Source organism: Manis javanica, chromosome 5, assembly GCF_040802235.1.
Source record: "Manis javanica isolate MJ-LG chromosome 5, MJ_LKY, whole genome shotgun sequence".
NCBI lineage: Eukaryota > Metazoa > Chordata > Mammalia > Pholidota > Manidae > Manis > Manis javanica.
Window position 1 is genome coordinate 63,692,373 of NC_133160.1, and position 14,477 is coordinate 63,706,849.

The following is a 14,477-nucleotide window of genomic DNA, read 5'->3' on the forward strand; positions in this document are numbered from 1 at the left end:
TCTTTAGGGTTTTTTATGTACAATATCATGTCATCTGCAAACAGGAACAGTTTAACTTCTTTCTTGCCAGTGTGGATGCCTTTTATTTCTTTGTGTTGTCTGATTGCCATGGCTAGGACCTCTAGAACTATGTTGAATTAAAGTGGGGAGAGTGGGCATCCTTGTCTTGTTCCTGATCTTAAAGGAAAGCTTTCAAATTCTCTCTGTTAAGTATAATGTTGGCTGTGGGATTGTCATATATGGCCTTAATTATGTTGAGGTACTTCCCCTGTATACCCATTTTATTGAAATTTTTTGTCATGAATGGATGTTGAATTATGTCAAATGCTTTTTCAGCATCTATGGACTGATCATGTGGTTTTTGTCCTTTTTGTTTATGTGGTTGATGATGTTGATGCATTTTCAAATGTTGTGCCATACTTGCATCCCTGAGATGAATACCACTTGGTCATGGTGTGTGATACTCTTGATGTATTTTGGAATTCAGTTTACTAATATTTTATAGAGTATTTTTGCGTCTGTGTTCATCAGGGGTATTGGTCTGCAATTTTCTTTTTTCATCATGTCTTTGCCTGGTTTTGGTATTAGAGTGTTGCTGGCCTCGTAGAATGAGTTTGAGATTGTTCCTTCATCTTCTACTTTTTGGAAAACTTTAAGAAGGATGGATATTAGATCTTCACTAAATGTCTGATAAAATTCAGCAGTGAAATCATCTGCCCAGGGATTTTGTTTTTAGGTAATTTTTTGATTACCAATTCCATTTCCTTCCTGTTAATTGGTCTATTCAGATTTTCTGTTTCTTCCTGGGTCATCCTTGGAAGGTTGTATTTTTCTAGAAAGTTTTCCATTTCTTCTAGGTTATCCAGTTTTTTAGCATATAAATTTTCATAGTATTGTCTCACAATTATTTGTATTTCTCCTTTCTCATTTCTGTTTCTGTTTATATGTGTAGACTCTCTTTTTTTCTTGATAAGTCTGCCTACGGGTTTATTGATTTTGTTTATTTTCTCAAATAACCAGCTCCTGCTTTCATTGATTCTTTCTATTGTTTTATTCTCAATTTTATTTATTTCTGCTCTAATCTTTATTATGTCCCCCCTTCGACTGACTTTGGGCCTCATTTGTTTTTTCCTTTTATAGTTTCGTTAATTGTGAGTTTAGACTGTTCATTTGGGATTGTCCTTCTTTCCTGAGGTAGGCCTGCATTGCAATGTATTTCCCTCTTAGCATGGCCTTTGCTGCATCCCACAGATTTTGCGGTGTTGAATTGTTGTTGTCATTTGTCTCCATATATTGCTTGATCCCTGTTTTCATTTGGTTATTGATCCATTGATTATTTAGGAGCATGTTATTAAGCCTCCATGTGTTTGTGGGCTTTTTCCTTTTCTTTGTGTAATTTGTTTCTAGTTTCATACCTTTGTGATCTGAGAAGCTGGTTGGTACAATTTCAATCTTTTTAAATTTACTGAGGCTCTTTTTGTGGCCCAGTATATGATCTATTCTGGAAAATGTTCCATGAGCACTTGAGAAGAATTTGTGTCCTGTTGCTTTTGGATGAAGTGTTCTGTAGATGTCCGTTAAGCCCATCTGTTCTAATATGTTGTTCAGTGCCTCTGTCTCCTTACTAATTTTCTGTCTGGTTGATCTGTCCTTTGGAGTGAGTGGTGTGTTGAAGTCTCCTAAAATGAACACATTGCACTCTATTTCCCCCTTAAATTCTGTTAGTATTTGTTTCCCATATGTAGGTGCTCCTGTGTTGGGTGCATAGATATTTATAATAGTTGATATCCTCTTATTGTACTGACCCCATTATCATTATATAATGTCCTTCTTTGTCTCTTGTGACTTTCTTTGTTTTGAAGTTTATTTTGTCTGATACAAGTACTGCAACTCCTGCTTTTTTCTCGCTGTTAGTTGCATGAAATATCTTTTTTCATCCCTTTACTTTCAGTCTGTGTATGTCTTTGGGTTTGAAGTGAGTCTCTTTTAGGCAGCATAGGATGGGTCTTGTTTTTTTATCCATTGAGTGACTGTCTGTCTTTTTATTGGTATATTCAGACCATTTACGTTTAGGGTGATTATCAATAAGTATGTACTTATAGCCATTGAGGCTTTATATTCGTGCTTACCAAAGGTTCAAGCCTAATTCCCTTACCATCTAAACAGTCTAATTTAACTTACCATGCTATTACAAACACAGTCTAAAGGTTCTTTTTTTTCTTTCTTTTTCTTCCTCCTCCATTCTTAACATAAATATTAGGTATCATTTTCTGTACTCTTTGTCTATCCCTTGAGTGACTTTGGGGGTAGTTGATTTGATTTTGCATCTGCTAGTAATTAATTGTTCTACTTTCTTTACTGTGGTTTTATTTCCCCTAACAAGAGCTATTTAGCATTAGGAATACATCCATCTATAACAGTTCCTCCAAAATACACTGTAGAGGTGGGTTGTGGGAGGTAAATTCTCTTAGCTTTTGCTTATCTGAAAATTGTTTAATCCCTCCTTCAGATTTGAATGATAACCTTGCTGGGTAGAGTATTTTTGGTTCGAGGCCCTTCTGTTTCATTGCATTAAATATATCATGACAGTCCCTTCTGGCCTGTAAGGTTTCTGCTGAGAAGTCTGATCATAGCTTGGTGGGTTTTCCTTTGTAGGTGATCTTTTTCTCTCTCTAGCTGCTTTTAGAAGTCTGTCCTTATCTTTGATCTTTGCCATTTTAATTATTATATATCTTGGTTTTGTCTTCCTTGGTTCGCTTGTGTTGGGAGATCTGTGCACCTCCATGGCCTGAGAGAATATCTCCTTCCCCAGATTGGGGGAGTTTTCAACAATTACCTCCTCAAAGATACTTTATATCCCTTTTCTCTCTTCTTCTTCTGGTACCCCTATAATGCAAATGTTGTTCCATTTGGATTGGTCACACAGTTCTCAGTATTCTTTCATTCTTATAGATCCTTTTTTTCTCTCTGTGCCTCAGCTTCTTTTCTCTAATTTCTGTTCCATTTACCATCTCTTCCTCTACATTGAACCTGCTTTTAAATCCCTCAATTGTATGTTTCATTGCAGATATGGAATTTCTTAATGATTGAATCTCTATCCTAAATTCATTCCTGAGTTCTTGAATATTTTTCTGTATGTCCATGAGCATGTTTATGATTTTTATTTTGGTCTCTCAGGAAGATTGGTGAGTTCAGTTTCATTTTCTCCTTTTTCAGGTGTTTGTGAGATTTTTGTTTGAACCCGGTTTTGTCATTTCATATTTGTATGTGGTGCCCTCTAGAGCCCAGAAGCTCTAGTCTCTGGAGCTGCTCAGCCCCTGGAGTGATATTGGGGGTCACAGCTGTGCTGGTGCCCTGTTTCATTAGGTCTGCTCTGTTCTCCAGGTGTATGAAGTCTGGTTCAGCCTTCTTTCCTGTTGTTATTTTAGGATTAGTTGTATTAACTATATTTTAATAATATATGTGGTTTGGGGAGGAGATCTCTGTTTCACCTCTTAGACCACCACCTTGAATTTCCTTCCTTTCCTAGTATTCTTAGTAGGTAGAGGATGCTCCTTTGTATTACTAGTTTTCTAAGAATTTTTATCAGAATGGATGCTGGATTTTTTTTTCTAATTCTTTTCCTGCATCTATTGAGATATCAGCTTTTTTTTCATTTTTAGTTTGTTAATAGGGTGATTTACATTGATTAATTTTCAAATATTAAACCTGCCTTACCTTTGGGACTAATTCTTATTGGTCATGTGTTATCCTTTTTATACATTGTTTGGTTTGATTTTCTAAAACTTTTTTTTGAAAACGTTTAACTTTCTGTGTTCATAAAGTCTTTGTTCCCCCTTATAATGTGTTTGTCTGGTTTTTGTATCAGGCAATGCTAGCCTCATAAAATTACTTGGAAAATATTTTGTTCTCTTCAGTTTTCTGAAAGAGTATAGAATTAGTATTATTTCTTCTTTATAAGTTTCATAGAACTTAGCAGTAAAGTCAATTGGACCTAGAGTTTTCTTTAAAGATTTTAAACCACAAATTCAATTTCTTTAATAGATAATGAGCTACTCAGTACTGTGTTGCCTACCTGAGAGAGCCTCCATAGATTTCATATAACAAGAGTTCTCTGTGTGCTGCTTTCTCTCCCATACTTTGTCCTGCCAATTCTAGTTACTTGGCCTCCTCCGACTTTGAGCTCCTACTCCTTAACTCACAGAGTCTGCTTATCTCTGCCTACATTTTTGCTCTTTGTGCTATGACCTTGGAAAGTCTCTCAAGTCATTAAACTAGGGCAATCACAGGGCTGCCAATAATTACTTGGAAAATACTTCATTCTCTTCAATTTTCTGAAACAGTATAGAATTTGTCAGTAGGTTAATATGGTTATGCCCCTCTTTTCCTTTATTATATGTCCAGTAATACCTCATCCTTGAATCAGTTGTTTAGCTTGCCTTTGAAGTTCTCTTAGCCAACTGTTTAGTAACCATAGATAATATCTCAACCCTCTGCTTAAGTGCCACCACAAGTTCAAGTTTAATTCATAACTAAGTGACTGAGCTGAGATTTGAACCAAAGCAGTCTTGTTTCAGTGTCTGTGTTCTTAAATACTACCCAAAAAAGACACTAGTAGGAAAGAAAAATTACAGGTCTATTTCACTTAGGCATGTAGAAATTAAAATTCCAAATGAAATATTAAATAAAATCCAGCAATGAAAATATATGTGGGTTTGTAGATATATACACGCACATACAGTTGTCTCCATATTGAGTTCATCCCAGCAGTAGGAGGAGAGTTAGCATTAGAAAACTATTGCATACATAAAAGAAGGCTTAGTTAATGGAGAAACATATCAAATTTATGGATTAGAACACTCATTATAGTAATATGTCAATTCTCCCACAAATTGATAGGTAGATTAAATGCAATCCCAAACCTAGTTTTGACAACATGGTTCTGAAATCTATGTGCAAGAGCTAAGAGTAGCCCAGAGAGTTTTAAAGACTATCAAGGTGGGAAATTTCATTTTACCAGCTCTTAAGATTTCTTATAAGTCTCCAATTATTAAATATTGCCAGACTGATGAATACATAGATCAGTGGATTAAGTTAACAAGAAAAAGACACATACATACATGCACACTTGTTATCTAAAAGAACAGGAATAAGAAATAAATGGGAAAGGATAGAGTGTTCTGCAAATGGTGGTAGAATAATTGGCTTTCCAAATAGGAGAGAAAAAATGGTAAAGATATCTTTCTCACATTATATAGAAATATCATCATCCACATTGATTAAAGGACTAAATTCTCTTAAAACATTAAGAAAAAACTTGAGAGTATCTTTCAGATCTCAGCACATGGGCAGATTCTTTCAACAAATGTACATATTTTGACTGGAAGGAAAGATGAATATAATAAATTAGATATTAAAACTTGGACATCACAAAAGATATCATCAATAAATAACTAGCCCAACTACAGAGGGAAGAATATATTTACAATAAAGGAAACTGAGAGTTGGTTAGCATCCAGAACTTAGAAATATTCTTCACAAGAATATATTCACACTAACAGAAAAATGGTTAAAGACTATGAGAAAGCCATTTAAAAAAAATTAAAACCTGAAGATTACTAAAAATATGAAAAAATGTCAATCTCATCACTAATCCAAAAAATGCAAATTAAAAAACAGTGTAATAAATACTTGTTGAATGAATGAAGAAAATAGATTTAAGTTACAGTAAAATTTTCTCCAGAGTAAAATCAGTCTTTGAAGATTGAATGTGTTCCTGTTATTATTATTCTGCAATTGACTTCTAAGCTATTTTAATCACTAAAACTTTTTTTTTCTTATTTGAAAACCCTATCAGGGGAAAAAAAAAAGTAGCTGGCTTTTGAATTATTTTATCCATGGCCATAACTCCAATCTTTTTTTGAGACTGATAGAAACCAGAATACTATATTGGTGGAAAAGTTCTATGTGTCCAGTACTATCTTAAAAGTTCTGAGGGTAACAACAGAAAGTTGTGGAAATTCCTTTTAAATACAATAAAAAGTTGAAAACCATTTACTTTATTAATATTCCATAATTATTTGTTCCCCTATCAGAATCACATATCTGTCATATTTCTCCACGAAATAAGTTGTACTTTCAAGGAAGAAACTATTATCTAAAGTTCCCAATGTAGAATGCATATATTATTCATGTGGATATTATATATATATTTTTATTTATATGTATATATAGTTAACACATATTGCATATATATGTATATTTGCTTCTGTTTAACATATTCACAACAATATAGAAACAAACATAAAGCTTAAGTGAATTACTACTAAGTTCAAACTCACATAGCCACAACCCAGGTCAAGAAATAGAACATTACTAGGACCTGAGAAGCTCCCTTATAATCATAATCTCTACTGTGTCCTCAAAATAACTAAAGATAGCCAGTACCTTTACTTTGTCACTATAGTTTAATTTTGCCTGTGTTTGAACTTCATATAAATGAAATCATAAACTGTATCCTTCTTTGTTTGACTTCTTCATTCAACATGTTTTTGAGGTTTATCCATATTTTTGCATGTATATGCAAAAATAGTCATTACTGTAGACTATTAGAGTTTTTAAATTTATCACTATTTATCCACTCTTCTTTTGGTGGATATTTGTGGTTTCCAGTTTGGGTGCCATTGACAATAATACTGTTAACATTTTTCATCATGGCTCTTGGTGTTCAAGTGCACACATTTTGGTTGGATATATTACTATAAGAGTTATGTGTATGTTTTAAAGGTGGGAGAGTTTTTTTTATTCTCCATTATCACCATTTTTTAAAAATCTTGGCTTTTTATTTAATTGTAATTTTAATTTGTATTTTCCTGATGCCTAATGAGGTTTAGCAGCTTCTCAGTGATATTTGGCCACCTCCATAACCTTTCTGTGAAGTTCTCATTTAAGTCTTCTTACCACTTTAAAAAAAAATTTTATTCTACATTAAATGCTCACAATAAATGTTGTCAACATTCAATAACATTGCATGATTTGCTATATTTCCTGTGCTGTATTTTCATCCTCGTGACTAATTCATACCATAAGTGTACCTCATTATGTCTTTCATCCACTTCACATACTCCTGCCAGTCCCCTCCCCCTTAGCAACCACCAGTTTCTTCTCGGTGTCTATGAATCTATTTCTCTTTTGTTCATTTGTTTGGTTTTTTTAGATTCCACATAATTGAAATCATACAGAATTTGTCTTTCTCTACCTGGCTTATTTAACTCAGCATAGGTACCCTCTAGTTACATTTGTGTTATTGCAGATGACAAGATTTCATTGTTTTTTATTGTTGAGCAATATTCTGTTGTGTATATGTAACACATTTTCTTCATCCGTTCATGTATTGATGGATACTTTGGTTGCTTCCATATCTTGGCTATTGCAAATAATTTGGCAATAAACATAGGAGTGCACCTATCTTTTTGAATCAATTATTTTGTTTTCTTCATGTTAACTCCCTGAAGTAGAATTGTGGGGTTGTTTCGTTATTTCTGTTTTTAGTCTTCTGAGGAACCTCCACATTGACTGGACCAATCTGAGGGTTCCCATTTTTCCACATCCTCACCAACACTTGTTATTTCTTTTGTTGGATAGTAACCAATCTGACTCGTGTGAGGCTATACCTCATTGTGGTTTTCATTTGCATTTTCATGATGATTAGTGATGTTGATTATCCATATGCCTATTGGCCATCTGGATGTCCTCTTTGGAAAAATGTTCAGTTTCTCTGCCAATTTTTAAATTGAGTTAATATTACCATTATTATTATTATTATTATTTTGGTGTTGAGTTGTATAAGTTCTTTATTTATTTTGGATATTAGTCCCTTAATAGATATATCATTTGCAAATATGTTCTCCCATATAGTAGGTTGCCTTCCTGTTTTATTGACGGTTTTCTTTGCTATGCAGAAGCTTTTTAGTTTGATATAGTCCTAGTTGTTTATTTTTGCTTTTATTTCCCTTGCCTGGGGAGAAGTATCCAGAAAAAAATAATTGATTACTGAAAGTGGTGAGAGTGGCATCCATTTGAGTTTATTTTTGTGTAGGATGTAAGACAGTGATTCAGTTTCATTCTCTTGCATGTATCTGTCCAGTTTTCCCGGCACTCTTATATTGTATACTCTTGCCTTATTTGTCATGTATTACTTGACCACATAGGTATGGGTTTATTTCAGGATTCTCTATTCTGTTCCATTGATCCATTCATCTATTCTTGTGCCAGTACATACTATTTTAATAATGGTAGCTTTGTAGTGTAGCTTGAAATCAGAGAAAGTGATACCTCCAGCTATGTTCTTTCTTAAGAATGCTTTGGCTATTTGGAGTCTTTTATGGTTCCATATAAGTTTTAGGATTATTTGCTCTATTTCATTGAAAAATGCCATTGGTATTTTGATGGAGATTGTACTGAATATGTAAATTGCTTTTGGAAGGATGTCCATTTAGACAATATTAATTCTTCCTATCCTTGAGCATGGGATAGCTTTCCATTTATTTGTGTCATCTTTATTTTTTTCATCAATATTTTACAGTTTTCAGAGTGCAAGTATTTCACCTCTCTGCTTAGGTTTATTTCTCCATATTTTATTCTTTTTGATGTAATTGTAAATGGAACAGTTTTCTTGATTCCTCCTCCTGTTAGTTCATTGTTCTATATATACTATCTATGCTATACTATACTATATATATATATATACTGTACTACATGTTCATTTTCTACATATACTATCATGTCATCTGCAAATAGTGTCAGATTTACTTTTTCCTTACCAATTTGGGTGCCTTTTAGTTCTTTTTTCTTGTGTGATTGCTGTGTCTAGGACTCATTACAGCGTTGAATAAAAGTGATGAGAGTGGGCATCCTTGTCTTGTTCCTGATCTTAGAGGGAAAATGTTCAGCTTTTCACCACTGAGTATGCTGTCAGCTGTGGGTTTGTCATATGTGGCCTTTATTATGTTGAGGTATATAGCCTTTCTGCCCATTTTGTTGAGTTTTTATCAGAAATGGATGTTGAATTTTGTCAAATGCTTTTTCTACAGCTATTGAGATGATCATATGAATTTTATCCTTCCTTTTATCAATGTGGTGTATGTATCACACTGATTGATTTATGGATATTGAACCATCCTTGCATCTCTGAAATAAATACCACTTGGTTGTCCTTTGGTATTTTTAAATTCAGTTTGCTGATATTTTATTGAGGATTTTTGCATCTAAGTTCATAACAGATATTGGTCTGTACTTTTTTTAGTGTGTTAGTCAGATTTTGGTATTAGAGTAATAATGGCCTCATAGAATGAGTTCAGGACTATTCCTTCCTCTTCTAGCTTTTGGAATACTGTAAGAAGGATTAGTATTAGCTCTTCTTTAAATGTCTGGTAGAATTCATGCATGTAGCGGTTCTAGACTTTTGTTTACTGGAAGTTTTTAGATTACCAATTCAATTTTAGTAGTAGTAATCTGCCTGTTCAGACTTTCTTTTTCTTCCTGGGTCAGTCTTGGAAGAATGTATATTTCTAGGATTTTATCCTATCCATTCCTTCTTGGTTGTCCAACTTACTGGCATATAATTTTTCATAGAATTCTCTCAGAATTCTTCAAATTTCTGTGATATTGTTTTTTTGTTTATTATTTTGTGTCCTCTTTTTCCTGATAAGTCTGGTGAAGAGTTTGTCTATTTTGTTTTTCTTCTGAAAGAACCAGCTCTTCATTTCATTGATTTTTTTCTGTTTTCTTAGTCTCTCTTTCATGTATTTCTGCTCTAATCTTTAATTATGTCCCTCCTTCTACTAACTTTGCATTTTGTTCTTTTTCTAGTTCCTTTAGTTGTAAGGTTAGATTTTTTTTTCTTAGATTGTTTTAGTTTGTTGAGGTGGGCCTATATTGCTATGAACTTCCCTCTTAGAACCATCCCACATATTTTGAACCATTGTGTTTTTGTTTTCATTTGTCTCCAAGTATTGTTTGATTTCCTCTTTGATCTGCTCATTGATCCCTTGATTATTTAGAAGCATGTTGTTTAACCTCCACATGTTTGTGTTTTTTCCAGTTTTTTTATTATAACTGATTTATAGTTTTATATTGTTGTGGTTTTAAAGATGCTTGAAACAGTTTCAGTCTTCTTAATTATTGAGACTTATTTTGTGAGGTAGTATGTGATCTATTCTGGAGAACATTCCATGTGCAATTAAGATGAATGTGCACTTTATTGATTTTGGGTGGGATGTTCTGTATATACCTGTTAAACCTATCTGCTCTAATATGTTACTCATAGCTACTGTTGCCTTATTGATTTTACTGTCTGGATAATTTATCCATTGATGTAAGTGTGTGTGGGAGAAGAGGGTGTTAAAATCCCCTACTATTACTGCTTTACTCTCAGTTTCTCCTTTTGGCTCTGTTAGTATTTGCTTTATATATTTAGGTGCACCTATGTTAGGTGGATAGATATTTACAATTGTTATATCCTGTTGTTGGACTCATCCCTTTATCATTATGTAATGGCTTCTTTGTCTCTTGTTGCTTTATTTTGAAGTCTGTTTTGTCTGATATAAATATTGCTACTCCTGCTCTTTTCTCACTTCTATTTGCATGGAATATCTTCCTCCATACTGTCATTTTTTGTCTATAGTGTCTTCTAAAATTAGTCACCTGTAGGCAGCATATAGATGGGTCTTGTTTCTATATGCATTCAGCCACCGTATGTCTTTTGATTAGAGAATTTAGTCCATTTACATTTAAAGTAGTTATTGATTGGTGTGTGCTTATTGCCATTTTGTTAATTGTCTTCTAGTTGTTTTTGTAGATCCTTTTTGCCCCTTTCTCTCCTCTCTCCCTTTGTGATTTGATCATTCGCTTTAGTTGAATTCCTTTCTCTCTTTTTCTTGTGTATCTGTTATATAGGCTTTTGGTTTGTGGTTACCATAAGGTTCATACATAGCTTCCCATATAAATAACAGTGTGTATTAGTTTGATGGCTGCTTAATTTCAAACACATTCTAAAAGAACAACTTTTTAACGATTGTTCCCCTTCCATGTTTTATGTATATGATGTCATAATTTACAGCTTTTTATGTTGTGTATTCTTTGGCTAATATTATGTACAATAGATTTTTTTTTTTTTACTATTTTTGCCTTTTGAATGTCATACTCTATAAGTGATTGGTCTACTAACTTTATTGTAGGTTTGTTTTCATTGATGATAAACATTTAAATTTATCAACATTTCCATCTAAAGAAATCCCTTTACCACAGCCTATAAGGCCAGTTTAGTGGTGGTGAATTCTTTTAATGTCCATTTATCTGGAAAAAACTTAATTTCTCTTTTAATTCTGAATGATAATCTTGCTGGGTATTCTTACTTATAAATTTTTCCCTTTCAATGCTTTGTATAATTCATGCCACTAACTTCTGATCTGTAAGTTTTCTGTTAAAAAATCTGATAGACTAAAGGGTTTTTTTTTTATAGGTAACTGCCTTTCTTTTGCTGCTTTTAAGTTATTTATCTTCAGCCTTTAGCATTTTTTAAATTTTAGTATCATTAATCTACAATTACATGAGGAACATTATGTTTACTAGGCTCCACCCTTCACCAAGTCCCCCCCACAAACCCCATTACAGTCACTGTCCATCAGTGTAGTAAGATGCTGTAGAGTCATTACTTGTCTTCTCTGTGTTGCACATCCCTCCCCGTGTCCCCCCCCACATTATACATGCTAATCTTAATGCCCCCTTTCTTCCCCCACCCCTTATCCCTCCCTTCCCACCCATCCTCCCCATTCCCTTTCCCTTTTGTAACTGTTAGTCCATTCTTGGGTTCTGTGATTCTGCTGCTGTTTTGTTCCTTCAGTTTTGTCTTTGTTCTTATACTCCACATATGAGTGAAATCATTTGATACTTGTCTTTCTCCACCTGGCTTCTTTCACTGAGCATAATACCCTCTAGCTCAATCCATGTTGTTGCAAATGATAGGATTTATTTTCTTCTTATGGCTGAATAATATTCCATTGTGTATATGTACCACATCTTCTTTATCCATTCAGCTACTGATGGACACTCAGGTTGCTTCCATTTCTTTAACCTTTGCCATTTTAACTACTATGTGTCTTGGTGTGGACCTCCTTGGGTTCATCTTATCAGGGGTTTTCTGTACTTTCAGGACCTGAACAGCTGTTTCCTTCCACAGGATGGGGACAGTTTTAGGTATTATTTTTTTGAATAGACTTTTCTACTCCTTTCTCTCTTTACCTTCTGGGACTCTGTAATGCAACTATTGTTTGGAGTTGCAGAGCTCTCTTAGTATGTTCTCATTTTTAGAAATTCTTTTGCCTGTCTTCCTCAAATTGGTTGCTTTCCACTACCCTGTCTTCTAGCTCATCCATCAATTCTTCTGTCTCCTCTAGTCTACTATTCATTCCCTCTATTGTATTTTTTATTTTGTTTAGTGTATTCTTCAGCTCTGACTGGTTCATTATATTTTCTGTGTCTTTGTTGGCGTTCTCTCTGAGATCATCTATTCTTTCCCTCAGTTCAGCGAGCATGTTTATGACCATTACTTTAAGTCCTTAAGACCATTACTTTAAGATTGCTTAGCTCTGTTTCATTTAATACTTTTTTTTGGTGTTTTGTCTTGTTCTTTTGCTTGGAACATATTCTTACCAGTGTTCTATAAAGTTGCCTTTTAATCAATTGTTTTTTTATATATATCCTAGATATATAGCTCTTTGTCAGTTACATGTGTGAAAATATCTTTTCCATGTTTGTGGCTTACATTTTTACTCCCTTAATGGTCTCTTTCTGATGAACAATAGATCTTAATTTTAATGTGGCCCAGTTTATCAGTCTTTTCTTTTTTTGTTAGTGCTTTTTGTGTTCTGGTAAAAAAATTTTCCCTACCCTAAAGTTATAAAGATATTCTTTTTGTTATCAACTAGAATGTATTGTTTTAGCATTCAGAGATCTTCATTTCACCTAGAGTTGATTTTTGTGGATGACACTTTTCTTTTGCATGAGTGTATCCAGTTGCCATAGAACCACTTAGAAAAATATTGTTGATCATAATTCAAGTGCTCATATATACATGAGTACATTTCCGGATTCTGGATTCCATTGGTCAATTTTGTTTATTGTTATATGACTATAACACCATCTAAATGACTGTTACTTATAATAAATCTTGATATCTGGTAGAGCAGATCCTTCTCTGTGTTCTTTTGCAAAAATAATCCTAGAATTTCTTTTGCATTTCTACCTAGCAACTCTTAAATTTCTTCATTATCCTCTTTTGGAACATTAATTGGCATTGTATTTAATTTGTGGATTAATTTGGGGAGAATTGATATCTTTACAGTATTGACCTCTGTAAGCTGTGATTATCTCTCCCCACTTATTTAGGTCTTCAATTTTTCCCCTAAATGTTTTGCAGTTTTCTGTGCAAGAAACTTTCACATCTTTTGTTAGATTTATTCCTAGATGTTGATATTTTTATAGTATTATAAATTATATCCTTTATTGTTTTCTAATTTTATGTTGTCAATATTTAGAAATAAGATTAATATTTATATATTGACCTTGTATACAATAATCTTCTTTTTGATTTACCACATACATACTCATATAGATAATAAATTTTTCCTTTTCAGTCTGTATGCCTTTTACTTTTTTTACTTGCCTTAAAATTAACTTAGCCCTCCAACAGAGTATCAGTAAATGTATCCTGTGTCATTACCAATTTCCAAGGGAAAGTTTTCAATGTTTTCACCTGCATGACTTTTGTTGTGCATTTATATAGGAATCCATTATTATATTAAAGAAGTTCCCTTCTATTCTTTAATTCCTAAGACTTTATCATGAATATATCTTGAATTTCATCAGATGCTTTTTCTGTAACTTTTGAAATGATTGTCTTTCTTTTTGTTTGTGTTTCTTTTTTTTTTTATTTGGAGGAGGAGGCTTATCTTACTCCCTTCACTTGACTCTCTTTGGGCTTAATTTACTCCTCTTTTTCTAACTTTTTGGGATGATTTTGTAGTTTACTGACTTAAGCCATTTTTTCTAGCATAGGCAGTTAAATTATAGATTTCTTTTTAAGCCAATTTTGAAGTATTATAGTTTCACTGTCATTCAATTCAAAATACTTTAAATTTCATTTTGTATGTCCTCTTGAGATTCATAGGTTATTGAAAAGTAATTGTTGACCTTCAAAATGTATGAAGATTTTCTCTTTTTGGTGATTGATTCTAGTTTAATTATGGTATTGTCAGTTAATGTGTTCTCTGTGGCTTCACTACTTTGAAAGTTCTTGAGACTTGCTCTATTGCCAGCAAATAATCAATTTTAAATGTTCCATGTGATCTTGAAAGAATGAGTTTTGTACATTGTTGGATGCTGTGTTCTATTTTATGTTTCTTTTCTTGATATGGATA

At 33.2% G+C, this 14,477-nt stretch overlaps 1 protein-coding gene across 11 annotated transcripts in view; it reads left to right on the forward strand.

Moving 5' to 3' along the window:
* Positions 1-14,477, forward strand: part of SCLT1 (sodium channel and clathrin linker 1) — a 213,252-nt gene that overhangs the window by 13,805 nt on the left and 184,970 nt on the right. The window lies entirely within an intron of this gene.